Raw genomic sequence first — 22885 nt, 5'->3', positions numbered from 1 at the left:
AACCACGCTCTAATCAATATGGTGCTAAGGGCTTATCGTGCCAAATAATAATAACCTTATACTAGAGAGCCGGTGTAACCAAGGCGGTATCTAGACAAGACTATTATTATTTGTCGACGAGAAGTCAAAACATCCACAAAAATTAGAGGGGAAGAGAAAATAAATTTACCAAATTAAGCCCATGACACATGTTGAGACTTCACCTTCAACCCAAGCTTGAAAGAAAATTAGCCACTCATAATTGAACTAGGGGCAAAATGGGAATTTATTAAAATATAAAGAAAATACAAGATGGAGAAGGAATTACAGAAAATGGATCCCAAAAATGGATTCAGAGATATCAAATTAGGGGGGAGAGGCCCCCTTTTTATAGATACATGGAGTAAATCATGGCCATCGGATTAAAAACAGTTTGGACGCTCAGGATTGCGCCACGTCATCAGTCAACAGTCCACGGTTTGACCACGCGGATGAACAGTAACATGGTTTGACCCGACTTTGAACAGTAACGCGGTTTGACCCGGATAAACAGTAACGCGGTTTGGTTGAAAATAATCCTGTGTGATGCATGCACCGTAGACGAGATTTTTCGTCCACTGATATGCTGCCACGTCACCATCAACAGTACATAAGAATTTTAGTCCAACAAGATCGTGACACCTCATCAGTCAATGCCACATCATCGGTCAATGCCACGTCATCATCCGTCTATGTGAACAGTGTCGTGAACAGTAACGTAGACAGTACCGTACATGTGAATAGTACCGTACATGTGAATAGTGCCATTTTTCCTTTTATGCTCCTCCTAAGGTTTTTGACCGTCCTGAGTTCAAAAGTGATGTCCGTTTTGCCGTCTGATTTCTCCTTTATTGTGAAATGACTATAATGCCCCTAAAATACATAAAATACTTAATTAAAATAAAACACATGTAATTAAATCACAAGAAGGTTAAATACATAAAAGTAAGGGTTGTTAGTAAGACTTGAAATGTAAAATGACGGTTTTCTCCTTTATAAATATCCATTTTCTAACACTCAACACACCCCCCAACCAGCTTATTGCTAGTCCCTAGCAAATAAAGCGAAAACAAAATTCAAATTCAAAATGATTTTTTATTTTTTTTATTTTTAGAAACACTCATGTTTATTCAATCAGATTAATGATAGCAATCAAATAAAAGTATAAGCATTATCTCCAGTCTAAAGCAACATCACACTCACATCAACCATCCACATGAATTAGCCCAGTAGACTTTGTTATAGCTACTTTCAAGAATGACATGTCAACCCCAAAATCTCACTGGAAGTAGTGACATTCTCACAAATAAATTAAACCCAATAAAAATAGTCACTCCAATGAATGGTAATTGAGAGAGAAAATAATAAAGAAGTTATATCACATGCTCTCACCAAGATGAAATAAATATGCCCTCAGCTTAGAAATAATACGATCTCAAGTCAAATAAAATGTTAGTCAACCCACTTTATTTATCTTTTTTTTTTAATTATGCATCACTACATCTTTTTAGCCCATATAACTAGCTTCTACTTCGGACTATAGTTCCCTAAAATCAAGAAGGACTTTTATTAGGACGTAACGTAGGCTAGGGACATGGTTAACAAAGAAGGGAAATAAGGAAAACAAAGTGTATGTTTGAGAAAAATGCAGAGAATTTTTTTTTTTTTTGGAAGTTGCAAGGTGGATTTCACCTATTATTGTTATTTTTATTCTTTTGAAACAACAACTTTTGTTTTGTTTTTTTTTTCTCTTTTTTTTTTGCTTTTATTTGGCACAACTTCACTGAACAAAATAATTATTTACATTTTTCTCAAACATAAATAGGCGATGACCTTATAAGACATCGGGTAATACTCCAAATCGGAGTGGGTCAAGATGATAAGTTGACAAAGAAAAGGTTTTCATTTTTTTATTTATTTTTTTTAAAGGCTCAAAAGGGTTAACTATGGATATATCACAAAAGGGATGGCTAGAAAGGATCAAACGGATCAAAGATGGCCTTTCCATCGTCTTTTAGGGCTCTAAATAATCATCCATATCTACTAGTTAGATGGGCCTCCCAATGTAGCAACACACATTTTTTTTCTTTTTCTTTTTTTTTTATTTTACCATTTTTTTTAAGGGTTAACTCAAAAGAAATCTAGAGATCGTGTATAAAATAATAAACTGCTAAGCTGTATAGAGAATGGGCAAAAGGGTTACTCTCCAAGAAAAATGATAGGCTCAAAAACTCACTTGGTATTTATTATGACATGTTCATTCCTTCAAGCAACTCATATTTGTCTCCAACATCAACATGTAGAGTAGCAAACATAATGTAACATCACTTAAGACCAAAGATAATACAAATACTAAAATTTGAAATTAATCATGTCATCCAATGTTAAAATAAATCAAACAATTTTTTTTTTCAAACAACATTCTACCCCCCAATCTATTCTAAGCATGAAAGGAAAATATGCATGCAGAAATGTGAAAATGATACATACAAACTAATTAGAAAAGTTACACGTAAAATGATAGAAAACGAAAATGATTTTTTTTTTAAAAGAAGATGCGTTTCTAGAGGAACTACATTCCATATTCAGCCATCTTCGACTCAAAAGTTAGAAAATGTATATTTATAGAGGAGAAATTAAAAAGAAGAAAAATAAACATAAACACATAATAAAGAAAAAGAAAATGTCTGAATTTTTTTTTTAAAATATTTTTTTTAAACGATGAAGATGCGTTTCTAGAGTCACTACACTCCATATTCAGCCATCTTCAACACAAAAAGTTAGCAACAGTTAGTTTCTACAACAAAAAATTAGTAAAAACTTAACCAAAATTCCACAATTGTCGACTATTCCCTCCCCCCAACCAGAACGAAACATTGTCCTCAATGTTTGAAATGAAAGAAGTAGAGTTTAGAAGACATCACCTAGGTGGTGCAACACAGAAGAAAATATTTACAGGCGGAGAGTTAAATCTAATTTGTACTTCTTACTGCGGCTACTGTTACCATCATTATTTGGACGCTCCAACACAAAGGTCCAGGGGTCTGGCTCCGGTCGATAAGCTTGTAACATATCAAGTAGCTCATTAGCAGTGTGAGCACAAATAAAGAGTTTTTTCGCATTAGAGGGAATGAAATAGTTTTTTTATTGCATGGTTAAGAAATGCGATAAAGCCATCATAAAAGTTATTGACATTTAACAAACCGATGGGTTTCTGGTGGATGTGCAGATGGGCCCAATATGCTAGCGTGATAAGTGCCTCTAGTGTTGCAAGATCTCCTGGAAGGAAAATAAAAGCATCAGCATGATTAAGCATTTCAGTTATTCTTTCCTGCATACTTTAGACGACTAACTCTTCTCCAATTGATGAGTCAGACGAACTGCCCAATGGTTTTAAGACTCTTGGGATGATGCCTAACACTTGACTTCCTCTGATAAAAGCTGCTTCTGAGACCATTTTTGATAACCCTCGGTTACCTCCTCCATACACCAAGTGTAATTTTCTCGCTGCTATGCTTCGACCAAGATCTATGGCTGCCTCAACGAACTCTTTATGTTTGCCATATGTAAATCCAGAAAGCACACAAATGTTCTTGAATTGTCTATTAGGAGTAGCTGACATTGTGATACTTCTCAAAAATAATTTGTGAGTGCTTGACAAAAAAGAAATCACATTTAAGAGTCTCGGTGATAGTGGGTCATGGTTGTGTATGAGGTAATATGTCAGTGTCAAATAACGCGTAAAGCACGTGGCTCGCAAGTCAAAAAGAAAATAGTAAAAAGGAAAAAGCAAACAGTAATAAAATTATTAAAGACAATAATGCAAACAATAAGACAATAGTGAAATAAAATAACAATAAAATAAAAGGATATTTACAGGTAGTTGCGACTGTGGCTCACATCTTCCTCTGGTTTTACGTCCAGAAACGGCTTGAACGCCCTCTATGGGTCGAGGATAGGCTTCCTATCCAGTTTTCTTATAAACTGGCAAACAGGGTCGTTTATAGTCAGATTCCCGAGACTATATCGTGCATACTCTTTCTGGAATAATGGCCATAACTGGAGAATAGCTCCTTGCACATATCCACTGAGATGCGTTTCAAGAGACAAAAGGATATCATCCAATGACTCCTTATTCAAGCCATCCCTAATGAATTGAATCTTATCTTCCCTGTTATCAGACATCATTCCTAAAGAACATGGGTTTTTATTGCAACTCATTCTGGCACACTTATGACAAGCAACAGAAATTCTTCGAGCTCGTCGTTTTCTTGCATAATTTCCTTTACCACAACCAGGCATGTATGCAATAAATTTTGGAGGTAACTCACCTGCCGATCGTACTTTAACCTCGATTAACCAACGGATGTCAGCAGGTATGTTATTCCTCATGAGTAATCGCATGCGTTCGGACGGAGCTTTATAGATTGTAAGGAGGGCATTCTGAGGAAGTGAAGGGAATCGCTTGTGAAGTTTCGCTAGAATCTCGTTTCTGTCCATACCTTCGCCTCAGAATATCAGTTATTATGGGAAACTGAAGTAACCGACTTGATTGTCACGGAGTACCGTTATCCGCCACTTCACCGGGGTAACAAACTAAAGCACACAAATAGAAAAACAAATTAAAACACACAAAGAAAATTAAAACCGTCCTCTTATTGAATTTACCTCAAGCTCCAACTGGATGTCGTAAACACTTCTCTCAATGTCTCTGAGTTGGCGTTCTAAACCCTCAACATAGGCTACTAACTCTGGTGGTTGTAGAGCCCAAATGCGTTGTGTTTTACAAAATTGAATCTGCCTTTTGAGATGAGTTTTGACACGTTGAAGTGGTTTAAGAATGTTCAGGAGGAACGGTCTAAGTATGAGACTCATGATTAAAAATGATAAGAGAAAACTTAATGGTAAAATAAACACACTTATGCAAAAACAATTTCAATTAGCAAAAGAATAATATAAAGAAAGAAAACAAAATCAAATCAACGAAAAGAAAGGAAAAAATCAATTCAAATCTGGTGGGTCACTCAAATTTATTTCGGTGTCTTCTCCACGTGGTTGGTATTCTAGATATGGCTTTAATCTTTGACCATTAACTTTAAACGTGACACTGTTCTTTGGGTCCTTAATTTCAATTGCCCCATGTGGAAAAACAGTATGAACAATAAAGGGACCAGACCAACGAGAGCGTAACTTACCTGGGAATAGGTGCAAGCGAGAATTGAACAAAAGCACTTTCTGACCTGGAGTGAACGATTTTCTCATAATTTGCTTATCATGGAAGACTTTCATTCGTTGCTTGTAAATCTTGGCATTTTCGTATGCATCATTGCGAATTTCTTCAAGTTCTGCCAGCTGTAATCTTCTTTCTGAGCTGGCTTGCTGCATGTCAAAATTGAATTTCTTGATGGCCCAATATGCACGATGCTCGAGTTCCACAGGTAGGTGGCAAGCTTTTCCATACACTAGCCTGTAGGGTGACATCCCAATCGGGGTCTTGAAAGCCGTTCTATATGCCCATAAGGCATCATCAAGTCTTAATGACCAATCTTTTCTGTCCGGCCTCACCGTTTTTTCTAATATGTGCTTTATTTCTCGATTGGAGATCTCAACTTGGCCACTGGTTTGCGGATGATACGGGGTCGCCACTTTGTGTGTGATTGAATACTTTGTCAAAAGAGCTTTGAATGCTTTGTTACAAAAGTGGGCACCACCATCACTGATTATTGCTCGAGGGAATCCAAAGCGCGAAACAATGTTGCTTTTTAAAAATGCTATTACCACCTTGTGATCATTGGTCCTACATGGAATTGCTTCTACCCATTTCGATACGTAGTCAACAGCAACCAATATGTATTGATGGCCAAAAGACGGGGGAAAGGGTCCCATGAAGTCGATACCCCATACGTCAAAAATCTCAACCACTAAAATTGGATTTAGTGGCATCATGTTCCTTCGTGTAATGCTTCCCATTCGTTGACACCTATCACATGAAGAACAGAAAGTGTAAGCGTCTCGAAATATAGATGGCCAATAGAAACCACATTGTAAAACTTTAGTCGCTGTTTTCTTAGCACTGAAATGGTCTCCACAAGCTTGTTCATGGCAGAATGAAAGGATATTCTGAATTTCACTTTCTGGGACACATCGTCTAACAATTTGATCCGCACAATACTTGAACAAATACGGGTCATCCCAAAAGAAATTCTTTATCTCTGCAAAGAATTTTGCCTTGTCTTGCTTGGTCCAATGCTCAGGAAGTTTACCTGTAACAAGATAATTAACTATATCAGCATACCAAGGTAATACTTCCACACTCATTAATTGTTCATCTGGAAATGACTCATTCAATATTAATGGCTCTGTAATTGTGTCAAGATGGAGACGAGAGAGGTGGTCCGCCACAACATTTTCTGTCCCTTTTTTATCTTTGAATTCCAAGTCAAATTCCTGCAAAAGTAACACCCAACGAATTAGTCTAGCTTTTGCATCTTTCTTTGTGAGAAAATATTTAAGAGCAGCATGATCTGTGAACACGATTATTTTACAACCAATGAGATAAGATCGAAATTTCTCTAATGCAAACACTACTGCTAGCATTTCTTTTTCAGTAGTTGAATAGTTCAACTGTGCATCATTCAATGTCATACTAGCATAGTAAATAACGTGGGGAATTCGATCAACTCTTTGTCCTAATACTGCTCCTACTGCATAATCAGATGCATCACACATGAGTTCAAATGGTAAACTCCAGTTCGGGGACTGAATGATGGGTGATGATGTCAACAAATGCTTTAATTTTTCAAACGCAACAAGACATGAATCATCAAAGACAAAAGGTACATCCTTAGCAAGTAAATTGCATAAGGGTCTAGAAGCTTTGCTAAAATCTTTAATGAAACGTCTATAGAACCCAGCATGCCCAAGGAAAGATCTTACTTCTCTGACTGTTTTGGGTGGAGGAAGATTAGAAATGAGATCCACCTTGGCTTTGTCAACCTCAATACCTTTGCTCGAAATGATGTGACCGAGAACAATACCTTGTTTTACCATAAAATGGCATTTCTCCCAATTTAAGACCAAGTTCTTCTCGACACATCTCTGCAGAACTAGTGTTAGATGATGTAAACATTGATCAAACGAGTCACCAAAGACAGAAAAATCATCCATAAAGACTTCAAGAAATCGTTCAACCATATCAGAAAAAATGCTTAGCATGCATCGTTGAAATGTAGCAGGTGCATTACATAATCCAAATTGCATTCTTCTATATGCAAATGTGCCAAAAGGGCAAGTGAAAGTAGTTTTCTCTTGATCTTTTGGTGCTATGGGAATCTGATTATATCCTGAGTAGCCATCTAGAAAGCAATAAAATTCATGTCCTGCTAATATATCAAGCATTTGATCAATAAATGGTAAAGGAAAATGGTCTTTACGTGTGACAGAATTCAACTTTCTATAATCAATGCATACACGCCATCCTGTAGTCACTCTAGTGGGTATCAATTCATTATCAGCATTCGTAACTACTGTAACTCCTGACTTTTTGGGGACAACTTGTACAGGACTGACCCATGAACTATCAGAAATGGGGTAAATGATACCTGCATCTAATAGCTTAAGGACTTCAGTTCTAACAACTTCTTTCATATTAGGATTTAACTGACGCTGCATTTCCCTAGTAGATTTAGCATTTTTATCAAGGTGAATGTAATGCATGCAGTCTATTGGGTTTATACCTTTAATGTCTGCTATGGTCTATCCTAATGCTCCTTTGTGCTCTTTTAAAACATCCAACAACTTACCTTTTTGTTCGTCATTTAGGGATGATGAGATGATTACCGGCAGGGTACTTTCTTCTCCCAAAAATGCATATTCCAATGTGTTGGGCAATGGTTTGAGCTCGAGTTTCGGTGGTGATTCTGATGATGGGATGAGTTTCTTCTCTGATGGTGCTAGTTGTTCAACTCTTGACTTCCATTTATTAGTGTCCATGGATGGTGCTGAGTCAAGCAGGGCGTTGACCTCATCGACCGATCTGTCAATATCAAAATCCAAACCAAAGTGAGTTAAACATGTTTGTAAAGGATCATCACTAAGGTTTGAAACAAAAGTATCATCAACTAATGCTTCAATTAAATCCACATCAACAATTCCATCATCTGCACTGTGAGGTTGTTTGGCAATGTTGAAGATGTTCAGCTCCATAGTCATGTTGCCGAAGGACAACTGCATATTTCCAGTCCTGCATTGAATGTGAGCATCCGCAGTTGCCAAGAAAGGTCGGCCTAGAATAATGGGGATGTGCTTCCTTGAATCCTGTATTGGTTGAGTGTCAATTACAATAAAATCAACAGGAAAATAAAACTTGTCTACCTGGATAAGCACGTCCTCCACAATACCACGAGGTATTTTCGTGGACCGATCTGCAAGCTGTAACACCACTGGAGTTGGGTGTAATTCTCCAAGTCCAAGTTTCACAAATACTGAATAAGGCAACAAATTTACACTAGCTCCTAAATCCAACAAAGCATTCTCAATTGTGTGGTTCCCTATACTACATGAGATAGTGGGGGAGCCTGGGTCTTTGCATTTTAATGGAATTTTATGTTGGAGTATAGAACTAACGTTTTCTGTTAAAAATGCCTTCTTTTGAACATGCATATTTCTCTTTTTAGTACAAAGGTCTTTAAGAAACTTGGCATAAGATGGAACTTGTTTAATAGCATCAAGTAAAGGGATGTTAACACTTACCTGTTTGAAGATTTCAAGAATCTCACCTGTGGATTTTCCCTTCTTTCCTTTAGCTAACCTTTGAGGAAATGGAGCTTTGGGAACGTATTCTCGTGGGTTAGTTTCTTCTTTCTCCTCCGGTGATGAGTCCTCAACATTCACAGGTACAATTTGATTTTCTTTTGTCACCGGCATCTCCACTTTGTTGTCGACTTCCTTTCCTTTTCGCAAAGTCATTACTGCTTTGATCTCTCCATGTTGCTGTGGTGAACTGGTACTTGCTTCATGTACTCCTTTAGGATTAGGCACTGGTTGACTTGGAAATTTGCCTTTCTCAACGGTCATTGCCAAGGTCTGAACTGAAGAAGCAAGTTGTCCCACCATCTTCTCGAGGCTTGAAACCGATTGAGCTTGTGAGTTGAAGCCTGCTCTCAACTCATTTCGTAGTCCATCAATGGTGCGGTTCTGTTGCTCAATCGTAGAGTGAGTAAGATTCTTGAGATTTTGGAATGAATCCTCCCATGGTCTGGGTTGAGAGTAGTTCTGGTTCTGATTGTATGGTCTAAATGGGGGCTGAGAGGCTTGAGGATTTTGAGAAATTTGTTGCATTGGTGGAGCTGGAGCTGCTGGTCCATTCTGTTGGAATCCTTGAGACCATGAAAAATTGGGGTGGTCTCTCCATCCAGGGTTATATGTGTTGGAGTATGGGTTGTAATTCGATGGTTTTCTCATTACACCTATGGCATTGGCTTGATCTGAGTATGAGTCATGGTCATGTGGCTCTGTTGATTTAGCAGTCGATAACGATGCTATTTGTCGAGCAAGACCTTCAACCATCTCCTTGACTTCTTTGATTCCCGAAGTTGACTCGCCAATTTGAACCTCATTTACTCCTTTAATTCTTCTAGTATTCCTAAGTGATCGACTCCGTTGTTGGGAATTATCCGCTTGTCGCTGGAAGAATTCCCAAATCTCGGATGTACTTTTTGACATTAGCTCTCCTCCACTTGTTGCCATTAGCCATTCTTGCACATTTGGCAATAATCCCTCCAAAAAGTATTGGCATTGGTGCCATTTCTCGTACCCATGATGTGGACACTTCAAGAGTAGCCCATTGAATCGCTCCCATGTTTCGAAAAATTGCTCGTCATCTTTCTGGGTAAACTCCGAGATTTCCCTGCAAATAATTATGCACTGGGAAATATTTATTTAAAAATTTTATGCACTGGGAAATATTTATTTAAAAATTTTGTAACCATTTGTTCCCATGATGCAATGCTATTAGCAGGCAATGTATTAAGCCATGAACGAGTTCTATCCTTTAAAGAAAATGGGAATAGTCTAAGTTTAACATCATCGTCTGAAAAATTTTCATATTTAAAAGTTTGACAAATGGCATGAAAATCATTCAGATGATTATATGGATCCTCATTTTCTAGGCCATAAAATGTGGGGAGACAATTTAGCACACTAGGTTTTAATTCGAAACTCCTAGCAGCTACATTTGGGTATCTTATGCATGATATACTCAAATTAGCTAAGGGACTGAAGTAGTCCTTAAATGGCCTCTCTTGTGGTTGCAAATCCATTTCAAATTTATTTTTAATGTGCTTTTGTGTGCGAAGTGTTTTTTCTAATTCAAGGTCTATAGGTTCAAGATTAGGTAATAATGACCTACGACCATGCATGCAAAATAAATAAAATAAAAATAAAGATGCAAACAAAACAAAAAATAAAGATGGGAACAAAATAAATAAAAATAAAGAAGAGGGAGAAATTACGATACTAACCTTATTGCGCTATTACAACCTTTCTATAAAAATATACAAAAATAAATACGTGAAAGAAATTAACTAAAAATTAAATTAATAAGATAAACAAAAAAAAATTACAAAGAAAAATAAATGGAAAATTAAATTACAGAATTTTAAAGAAGAGAAAAAGAAAAGAAATACTAACCTTTAAATGTAGATTCACTTTTTTTTTTCTTTTTTTTTAATTTAATAAAAAAAATACAAGAAAACAAATAAAAGAAATTATTCAAAAAAAATTAATTCTATGAATTAAAATTACTTACCTCCCCGGCAACGGCGCCAAAAACTTGTTGTGAAATTTTAATGTACTCACAAGCGCACGAATCTATTGTAGTATAGACTAATGGTGACGAGTGTCGATCCCACGAGGAGGTGGATTTTAATTATATATAGAATTAATTTTGTAAATGGGTAGTTGGATTTATGGTGGAAATGATTTGGAATATGCTAATACTTAAATTAAAATGGCGAGAATAAATTCTAAAATTGGAATTGCAATGGAGAGAATAAATTAAAGAGAATTCTATTAAAATGACGTACTTGGGTATCTGGATCCGTATCAACATGCATCATGGGCTAAATAATCCGTATTAATGCCAATTAAATCATGAGGGGGGAATCCACACCTCATGAACCACGCTCTAATCAATATGGTGCTAAGGGCTTATCGTGCCAAATAATAATAACCTTATACTAGAGAGCCGGTGTAACCAAGGCGGTATCTAGACAAGACTATTATTATTTGTCGACGAGAAGTCAAAACATCCACAAAAATTAGAGGGGAAGAGAAAATAAATTTACCAAATTAAGCCCATGACACATGTTGAGACTTCACCTTCAACCCAAGCTTGAAAGAAAATTAGCCACTCATAATTGAACTAGGGGCAAAATGGGAATTTATTAAAATATAAAGAAAATACAAGATGGAGAAGGAATTACAGAAAATGGATCCCAAAAATGGATTCAGAGATATCAAATTAGGGGGGAGAGGCCCCCTTTTTATAGATACATGGAGTAAATCATGGCCATCGGATTAAAAACAGTTTGGACGCTCAGGATTGCGCCACGTCATCAGTCAACAGTCCACGGTTTGACCACGCGGATGAACAGTAACATGGTTTGACCCGACTTTGAACAGTAACGCGGTTTGACCCGGATAAACAGTAACGCGGTTTGGTTGAAAATAATCCTGTGTGATGCATGCACCGTAGACGAGATTTTTCGTCCACTGATATGCTGCCACGTCACCATCAACAGTACATAAGAATTTTAGTCCAACAAGATCGTGACACCTCATCAGTCAATGCCACATCATCGGTCAATGCCACGTCATCATCCGTCTATGTGAACAGTGTCGTGAACAGTAACGTAGACAGTACCGTACATGTGAATAGTACCGTACATGTGAATAGTGCCATTTTTCCTTTTATGCTCCTCCTAAGGTTTTTGACCGTCCTGAGTTCAAAAGTGATGTCCGTTTTGCCGTCTGATTTCTCCTTTATTGTGAAATGACTATAATGCCCCTAAAATACATAAAATACTTAATTAAAATAAAACACATGTAATTAAATCACAAGAAGGTTAAATACATAAAAGTAATGGTTGTTAGTAAGACTTGAAATGTAAAATGACGGTTTTCTCCTTTATAAATATGCATTTTCTAACACTCAACACTCAGCCTCCTCCCTAGAGGAATTGTTATGGTGTTGTGGTGCTCATTAGGCTCATGTGGAAGTATGATGGAAATCGCAGAATTCCTTCTGTGGAATTGTTATGGTGCTCAGCCTGGGACTACGCTACTGTTGCTCTGCAAGGTGCTCGTGGTCTAGCTCCTAATCTAAAGTTTGGCAACTGATCCTCTAGATAGACATTATTGAGGACTTTATCATCACTACGTCTCCTAGAGAATCCAATCCCATAAATAATCTCTCTACCCAACTTCTTAATCTTGGTATAAATAGGCTCAGTCAGGGGTACATGGAAATGCCTTAGTATCTTAGTAGTGATACTGTCATAAGGAAGGGACCAATTGGTTACTACAGGTGTGGATAACATATGACCTAAGATAGTGTATGATAGGTTCACTTGCCTTCTCTGGATGAGGTAGTCAAGTAAACCGACATCTAGCCTAGTCAATTCATCACTATGACCCTATCTAAGAGTAACCATGTGTTGGAGTATACTATAGAGCAAGCCGACCTGGATGAGGTAGTCAAGTAAATGAAATACAAATCATTATGTGGAAAGTTAACAGAAATCTGTTTACTTCCAGAAATTTATTCTATGCTCAAATCATTATGCAACCTATGTATTTTAATCCGATTAAAGACTTCTTCAAATTTAATCTATTTAAAACGTGTTTGTTATCATCAAAATCATCATTATGGAAATATACAAGTGAACACTTTGAACCTTGTCTACGAAATCTTCAAATTGTTTCCATGTACATTTTTTTCTTTGGGACCATGAAAAGTCATAAGTAAATTCCTTTGATTAAGGAATTCCTTCAATATAAAGGTCGTTCCTTAGATTTTTTTTTTAAAAGGATCTTCACTCAAGGACTTTATCTTCATTCTTGTGATATTGTTATGGAATTCTGCGATTTAGGAAGTCATTCCATTAATCTTGTCAACCAAAACTTTAATTTTAAGGATTCTTTTCATTCCCTTTTCTTTTGACATCATTTCATTTGTTATGATGGAAGTGGTGGTTAATGGGGCCATTGAAAACCTTTTTTTTTTAGGGAGAAATATTAAAAAACAATCAGGAAGGAACTCATGTCTTTACCTTTTTTAGACTCCCATGCTCTGGAAACCTATCATTGACATGATGGCTAAGACTAAACTTATGAATTTAAAAACTCTCAAACTCACTCTAATACCTTGAAAAATTTTCAAAAACAATATAAGAAAGATAAATTTATTCTTATTAATTCATGAATTCATGAGCATAAGGGCTTAATTTATATAGGTACCTAAAGAATTTAAAAGGAAATGATTCAATTAAAATATTTTGAGAATAATAATTGATTAGCAAAGATTGAGTCAATCAACATATATGTTAATTGACAATCAATTTTTTTTAATCACTAATTAATATAGAGACAATCTATCTTTTGATTGATTGTTTTGATTCCATCAATATTAGTTGATTCTTATGAAATATTATTGTGTTCATAGGTTTTTTTTTTTAGTCATCCAGTATAATTATTTGCTTGTTCACTCTTGTTTCACTAAATAAAAATATCTATTAGAAAATGTGCATTAGGATAATAATTATGTTCGCTAAATGGATTGAAGTTACTTCTCTGCTCCTATGATGATTGCTTAATTTTTAATTGAATAAGATGAAAAATAGTGCCATTGGTTAAAGGTAGAAGTGGTTCGAACCCACTACGGGAGACTCTTACTCGAGAATCTTTAACCTTCACATTGGCACACACACAATAGCTACATGTTGGGAGATTAGGCGGTAATTAAAAGAGCTGTAGTAGTCTGAAAAAGAGCTCTATAACTATTGATTCATCAATATATATGGGATCAAGAATTGCTCTTCTATGAAATCAATGTATACCAGCATGTTTTATAACTGTATTTTATTGCCATGTGATCAAAGAGCTAAGAATGCTTATGTGGAAATTGCCATGATTAGAGGGCTAAGAAAGCTCCTAAATAAATCACCATGATCAGAGGGCCAAGATAGCTCCTGAGTAATTCGTCATGATCAGAGGGCTATGAGGACTCTAAAGTAAATCATCATAGTTAGATGGCTGACGAAGCTCTTGAGGGAATCACCATAATTAGAGAGATAAAGAAACTCCAAAATAAGTCTACATGAAAGATATTGTTGAGTTGTGTCCCACATTGGCTAGTAAAGGGGAGATGCTTGGGTTTATAAGGTGGTAGGTCACTCAATCTAAAAGGCTAGTCTTTTGAGTTGGAGACCTAGAAATCTTATGCTAAGTCCCCCCAACAAGTGGTATCAGAGCTAGACCCTAGTAGCCGGAATGTGGTGGTGGAACAACTCAGGTGTGTCGGACGAAAGGACCAGAGTCCGACGGTGGTTTCGTCCGAGGGGGGGATTGTTGAGTTGTGTCCCACATTCGCTAGTAAAAGGGAGATGCTTGGGTTTATAAGGTGGTAGGTCACTCCACTTAAAAGGCTAGTCTTTTGGGTTGGATACCTAGAAATCTTATGCTAAGTCCCCCCAACAGATATTTATTAGATGGCTGAGGAAGCTCTTGAGGGAATCACCATGAAAGATATTTATTACTTTAGTTACCTTACCTACCCCAAAAGGGTTACAAAACAAGTAAATAAATAGTTGGAAAGCAGCTACATGTCATCAACTCCAAATTTATTCTTCGCTTTTCTTGTGCTTCAATTCTTTCAACACAAGAAACTAGGGGTATCTTCTTTGAGGGTTAACTTAAAAGGATAGGACTAATAAATGAATGACACGTGGATAATTACAAAGGCAAAATAAACACAATACTTAGAGCAGTATAAAGATGCCATTTAGAAGAATTTACTGTGTCAGATGCGCTTGGATATCAATTATCAAGGTTGGATGCTTCCAGATATTTATGAGAAAGAATAAACCTAGTACAAAAGGAATATTGTTGTCCTTTTTTTCCCTAAATATGACACACAAGCCTAAAAACATTCTCTCCTTTGAACCTAAGAATGATATCTAGCTCTAACTTTTATGTATTCTCCTTACCACTAGCCTCCACTAAGACTCTCTCTTACTTACTCTCCTCTCTATTACACACTTTCTTTGTCCATCTTTTAGTTTATTACCCACATCTCCTTTTTTGGGAGGACATTTCTATTATTCACTTTCATCATATTCTCCATCATATTGTCACTCTCCATATCTTTTTTCATTATCTTTATCTTTATCAATACCAAATATGCAGTGAATTGGGTGATGACTTGCTCCCGTAGAAGTAGGTAGGCTGAACCATGTAAATGTTGCGTGTTCTTTGTATTTATATTTATTTTGCTATATTTTCAAATTGAGATTGTGTTTTAAGTATTAGCTTATTTGAGATACCTTAGATACACTAAATATTATGTGAGACTACCTGAGCTATCTTTCAAGTACACTTGAGATACACCTTAACACAGATTAGCCCCCTATACCAACTACAACAATGCTTCACTGAGTTCTCCCTATTATTCATCATATGACCACCTTAGCTCATTATGCACATTAATTTAGCTCACCTTCAAGGGTACCTCAGCTAAACCATCTGCTCCAAACATTAAAAAATGACACCTAGAGTCAACTTTAACACAAGGCCCCCCTTAAATATAAATTTATTTGTTTGAGTCAGATTTGAGCTAGATCCAGTGAGCACATCCAATTGGTTCAAATTGAATCCTAATGAAAATTTAGTGAAAACATTAATCAATGTAAATGAAAAATTAAAATTTCAACATTAAACCAACACCAATTCTCAAATTTAAGTATGGAATACACAAACACAAAAATGCTTTCAACAAAAAAAAAAAAGAAAAAAATCATAAACTACTAACCAAAAGTAAAAACACAATTATGCAAAAGTTGCACCATTGCACCATCAACAATCATCATCTCACATTCTCATTCAACACAAGCTCTAAAAGTTTAGATCTTTATTTTATTCATCACTATTTGCACCCATCCAACACGATTCCTACAATAATTATTTAAGATTAATATTTTTTTAACACTAATACTGTATATAGTCTAATTTGAAGAACAAAATCATAATAAGTATATAATAATCTATAATTATATAATGAAATTAATTTGTATAGAATAATTATAATAAGTTTTAAAATTATTAACATTTTAAAAAATAATTGAAAAAATGTGCAAATTGGTGGACACCGATGCGGGTATCCGTAAGATATTTGGCACTTACCAAACAAGCCCCCAACCCGCAATATTACTCACAACGGGCGGATTTTGGCCGCAAGTTTGAGTAGGTTTGCGGTTCGCGGGTACTATTGCCATCCTTAGGTACTTTTTATATATTTTTTATCTAGTTAAAGTCAATAAAGGTATGTGTAATGTGAACCTCACAAAGATAAGTGAAATCTTGCACTTAATGAGGTTCTTTTGCCAAGTATCGTTTTAATTCAGATTCAAACAAATATAAAATAAAGACCTTGACCTTTTATCTATAAAGATAAGAACCAATGGTTTAAGAAATTTAGGGTTGACACCATACTCAAGAAAGAAGAGAAGATTGTAAGCGATAAGTCAAGAAAGAACGCCACAAAATGAAATCTTGATAAGTTCCAAAAATTCATTGAAAAACCAAAGAGAAAAGCTCTCACTATTTTTATACTCTCAAATTACATGGGTTTATATAGTTGAATTTTGCTAATGGAGTAAGGTTTTCCTTATTGCTAAATATAAAGTGAAAAGGAAATAAAAAATCATAAAATAGAAAAGACATAAAAAATCTTGTTTCAAAAATAGATTAGAAAACAAAGATTCTGTCTAATTTTCTTCTTAATTTGATAAGGTCTTATTTTCTTTTCTTCATGCAAGTTACTCCAAATCAAATTTAGAACCTTAAATAACATTGGCAAGGCATTGACTTCTTATATACTTAATTTGAGCAAACAATGTCTTCTACAAGGCATAAATTTGAGACGCGCTCAATTAATCCATTTAATGTTTCCTTTATTTTCTTAGTTCTTACCTTTGTCATTGGACCTCCATGGATGCTTAACGGATCTTGTAAAGCTTAGCAACATGGTTCTCATCATTCTCCCCATTTTGAAAAATATTTTTTCTCGAATCTTCATCTACATTGAAGCCTGCAGTCATATTATACTTATTTGGGCAACCCAATTTATAAGCATTGTCATTGATTCTTTCAATCACTTGAAATGGTCCATTACCCCTTGGAAGTAGTTTTGAATGCCTTTGAACAGGAAACTGTTACTTCATCATATATAACCAAACCCAATCTTCTTGTTCAAATACAACTTTCTTGCACCTTTATTAGCTTGGTTAGCATATTCTTTGGTTTTCTTCCCAATGTTTCGCCTTGCCTTTTCATGGATGTGCTTAACAAAGTCAACTTTCTTCTTTCCATTTAAGTAAATTTGCCCATCTATAAGGGGTTAAATCCAAAGAAGTTAATTGATTAAACCATACAAAATTTCAAAATGTGAAAACTTAGTTGCTAAATGCACACTCCTATAATATGTAGATTCTACATGTGGCAAGCATTCATTCCATGTTTTTAAGTTCTTTTGCATTATAAATGCAACAAAATAGATAAAGTCATATTAACCATTTTAGTTTGTCCATCAATTTTTGAATAACAAATAGTAGAGAACAAAAGTTTAGTTTCTAACTTACCCAATAAAGTTAAAAAAGAAATTAACAACTTTGTATCCCTAACTAAAACAATACTTTTAGACATGCCATGTAGTTTCATAATCCCTTTAAAAAACAAGTCAATAATATGCAATGCATCATGAGTTTTACGACACAAAATAAAATGTGCTATTTTAGAAAACTTATTAACAACCACAAACATAGAATCGCTACCCCTTTTTTGACCTTGGTAAACCTAACACAAAATCAATACATATGTCATTCTAAGGTTCGATATGTATAGGCAAAGGAGTATACATACCAGAAAGCTTAACTTTAGACTTAACTTATCTACAAGTAACACACTTCTCACAAGTCCTTCGATATGACGTTTCAGATGACGTAAGTTCTTAGATATACCAATATGCGCCATCAAACCATCCATATGAGCTTCTCTAACAAGCAAGTCACGCAATGAACATTTAAGCACACATAACTTATTTTCTCTAAGCAAAACCCATTGTGCTTAAAGAATTGCCAAATGCCACTTTCTTATATTCGTTAGATACTTTACAAAAATCAAAATAAAAAATACATAAGTCTTTAATGTATTCAAATCCTAATATTTTTACATCTAAAGGTAAAAAGTAAGGCAAAATTCAAGATAATACATTAGCCATAATTTTTTGTTTACATTGCTTGTACTTTATCACATAAGGAAAAGTTTCAATGAACTCCACCCACTTGGCATGGCATTTGTGTAGCTTGTACTGACCCTTTAAATGCTTCAAAAGCTCATGATCTGTATAAATCACAAACTCTTTTGGCCAAAGATAGTGCTACCAATTTTCCAAAGCCCTAGTTAATGCATACATTTCTTTGTCATATGTAGGATCATTTAAGGTTGCCCCACTTAGCTTTTCACTACAATATTTAGTAGGATGTCCTTCTTGAATTAGAATAGCTATAATACCTATTCATGAGGCATCACTCATAATTTCAAAAGTTTTAGCAAATTTAAACAAACAAGTAGAGGTGCATTAGTTAATTTCTATTTAATCAAATTAAATGCCTTTTATTATTTTTCTTCCCTCTTCAAACCCACATTCTTTTTTATTACTTTATCAAAAGGCTACTAAAATCTTTCATAAATCTCCTATAAAAAGCTAGTCAATCCATGAAAACTTCTGACATTACCCACACTTGTAGGTTTTGACCAATGTTGAATTGCCTTTACCTCTCCGTCATCTAACTCACTTCCTTTAGCATTAATAATAAAATCAAGAAATATGAGCTTATCTATGCAAAAAGGTACTCTTTTTGAGGTTAGCAAAGACTTTTTCTATTCTTAAAACATCTAAACTAAGATTTAAATGTTCAACATGTTCATCTAAGTAAGAAACATCTAAAATAAGATTTACATGTTCAACATGTTCATCTAAGTTTTTGTTATAAGTCATAATATCATCAAAGTATACAACCTCAAATTTACCAATAAAAGCACGCAAAACATGATTCATTAATGAAAGTATTGGGTACATTGATTAATACAAACAACAAAACTAACCACTCATATAAGCCATATTTTGTTATAATTGAAGTTTTACATTCATCACCTTCTCTCACCTTAATTTGATTATATCCACTCTTAAGATCAATTTAAAAAAAAAAAGACAAGAACCATATAATTCATCAAGCATGTCATCTAATTTAAGAATGAGATGTCTATACATTACATTGATATTGTTGATGGCACGACACTCAACACACATCCTCCATGACATATCTTTATGAACAATAAAGAAAGATTATGCAAAGAAAGATTGAGTTCATTAGTAATTAAAAAATTCTCTTTGTATATAAGTACAATCATAGGCTTTAAAGTTAAAGCTCTTCTAGTGTCACTCTCCTTCACCTATAAATTTACATATTTTCTCTCTTTTCTTTCCTCACTAACCAAAACTTCATTTCCTTTTTCATTCTTTTTTATCTTCTTCTTTTGTTGTATTCCCTCTTAATCTTGAACTCTCACTCTCCTTTTTTGAGTCATTTTCTTTTTTTAACCTCACTTGATCATCATACGCTTGTCTTAGAGATAAAGGTACAAGAATAATAGGCTTTTCATTAAGTACAAAAGAGAATCTATTAGTATAACCATCATGAATAATGTGTCTATCAAACTACCATGGTCGCACAAAAAGAAAAAAAAAATGCCCCGTATGAATTAGCACCACATCACACATAACCTCATTTTCATATTTCCCAATTGGGAATGAAAAAAGCACTTGTTTGTTCACTTTAACTTCACAATTCATTCAACCATTGTAGCTTAGGCATATGATGTTTCAAAATTGTCAAATTTAATTTTTTAACCAAACTGCTGCTAACCACATTAATACAACTCCCTCTATCAAGCATCATGTTATATACCTTATTATTGACATGGCAATTAATATGAAAGATGTTTTCACATTGTATATTCTCATCTTCTTTGACTTGCACACTAAGAGCTCTTCTTACAACTAAAAGCTCTCCATCAACTGAATATTTAACATCACTAGTATCTTCCAAAGTTGGCAAGGATTCATCATTAGATTCACCTTCAATTTTAATCCCCATTAACTTTCAAAATCACACTTTTTTATTTGAGCACTATGATGCAATATGGCCTATTCCCAAACACTTAAGACATTTGATATCCTTATTTCTAGTAAGTTGGAAATCAGATTTACCATGGTTTGGTGTGCCTCCATTCTTGTTGTCTTCAAAGGTTTCGACCTTAGGCTTGAAATTAGGCTTTTCATCTTTTTGGCTTAAATTCAGTTTCTATGTTGAAGAAGACCAAGAACTCTACTCCAATTCGTGTGGAACATTTCCTCTTCAATTGTTGTTCCACTTTTATAGCCATATGCACCATGTCACCTCATTCAATATAATGTTGTAATTCCATCACTTTACAATATCATGGTTAAAGCCAACTAGGAACCTAACTATAGTAGCCTCTTGGTCCTCCTCCATATTGACTCAGATTATGGTTATTTCCATCTCTTTGTGTTAGTCTTTGATGGTTTTAGACCCTTAAGTAATGCTTTATGACTTCTAAAATGTGTACCTATATTAGTAGCTTAGAATAAATCTCTTCCTCATAATATCCTTTATCTTTTCCCATGTCTTAATGGACCTTTCATGATTTCATCTTCTATTTAAAAGAAGTTGATCCTACCAAACAATAGCATAGTCAATGAGTACAACAATGGCCAACTTTTCCTTTTCTAATTCACAGTGGTTGTGGCAATCAAATATCAATTCCACATTCTTTTCCCACTCTAAATAGGCTTTAGGATTTTTTTTTCCTTAGAAAGATGAAATCTTTAACTAAATGTTTCCCGAACTGTTATCAACCGTATCTCTATATTTGACCTCTCTATTTCCCTTCCCCCACCTAAATCTGCTTCAATTAATATAAGTAGCACGATCTTCATTATCTAAGTCTTCTCTTTAGTAATCTTTATCAGCAAACCTATATAGATTCTCTATATCTAACCTCTCTATTTCTATCATTTTATAATATCACGGTTCAAGCCAACTAGGAATCTGGCTATAGTTGCTTCTCGGTACTCCTTCAATTTGACTCAGACTATGGCTATTTCATCTCCTTGCGGTGGTCTTTGATAGTTTTAGACACTTAAGTACGACATTGTGACTTCTAAAATAAGTTCCTATAGTAGTAGCTTGGAATAAATCTCTTTTTCATAATAGCCTTCGTCTCTTCCAATGTATCAATGGCCTTTTACGATTTCATCTCCTATTTAAAGGAAATCGATCCCACTAAACAATAGCTTAGTTAGTGAATTCAATGATGTCTAATTTTACCTCGTTTAGTTCACAGTAGTTGTGATAACCAAATATTAATTCCACCTTTTTTTCCTTCTCTAAATAAGCTTTAGGATCATTTTTTCCTCGGAAAGAAAGAATCTTTAACTTAATGTTTCACAAATTGTTATCAACCCTTTATGTATATCCAAACTCTCTATTTTCATTCTTTCACCCAAATTTGCTTAAATTAATATTAGTGCAATTTTTTTCATCTAGGTCTTTCTTTTAGTCATCTTCATTAGCATACCTATATAGAGTCCTCTCTTTTTATTGCACATTAGGAACTTTAGATGGTGCCCCCTATGAGAACTAGATTCAACTTTATCTATTCTCTCATTTATCTCATAAAACCTCAATTCCAAGCGTTCAATTTTTTGTTCTAAAGACTTAAAAGAGAATCTAAAGTCTATCTTTTATTGAACATCATTAGAAATAGACTTATTTTTGTCTTGAGGCATATTTAAAAACTTGTAAAACAATGTTAAAAAACCTCACAAAGACTCTCATATGTGTTTCCACTCAAGATTGATAGTACTTTCACTCGTGTTTACTCAAATATGGCTTTTACCCTCTTATAAGCTCACATTCTCTTGCCATTTTCCACTCTTTAATTTTCTTTAATAGTTCTTTATTGAATTTAAATGAATTCAATCAAAATTCTCTTGCAACAATACAAAATTAAGAGACCAAAACTCAAACAAAGAAAGATAAAAAAGAATATGAATCTTGATGTAATTAGCATTATCCCCCCCTTTTTTAAGGTCAAATTATTGTAAATAGAAATAGAAAAAACTTGAATAGATGCTATACTTTAAATTCAATTGATTTTTAAAATTTTTTAATCTTTTTGTTTTAACTGAGAAAGAATAGAACTTGAAGATTAGGGCAAGTTAGGGAAAAGAAGAACTAAAAGAATAGGTTTGCAGATTCAAACAAAAATTAAGAAATTAGAACAAAAGTATGCAGAATTAGAGAAACTAAATAAATTCAGAATAAATCAAACTTGATTTAAAACATAAGCTCTGATACCAATTGATGTGAAGCTCATAAAGATAAGTGAGACCCTACAGTCAATAATGCTCTTTTGCCAAAGATTGTTCTAATTTATATTCAAACAG

The 22885-nt window shown here is 34.6% G+C and overlaps 1 non-coding gene across 1 annotated transcript; it reads left to right on the top strand.

Annotated features, from left to right (window-relative positions):
• The first annotated feature begins 9829 nt into the window (after positions 1 to 9829).
• LOC127901976 (small nucleolar RNA R71) lies at positions 9830 to 9936 on the top strand. The gene has a single exon (XR_008054381.1). It is a non-coding gene; the product is annotated as a small nucleolar RNA R71 (small nucleolar RNA).
• The last annotated feature ends 12949 nt before the right edge of the window (positions 9937 to 22885 follow it).

The sequence above is a fragment of the Citrus sinensis genome, chromosome 4, assembly GCF_022201045.2.
Source record: "Citrus sinensis cultivar Valencia sweet orange chromosome 4, DVS_A1.0, whole genome shotgun sequence".
NCBI lineage: Eukaryota > Viridiplantae > Streptophyta > Magnoliopsida > Sapindales > Rutaceae > Citrus > Citrus sinensis.
This window is presented reverse-complemented; position numbering and strand designations above follow the sequence as displayed.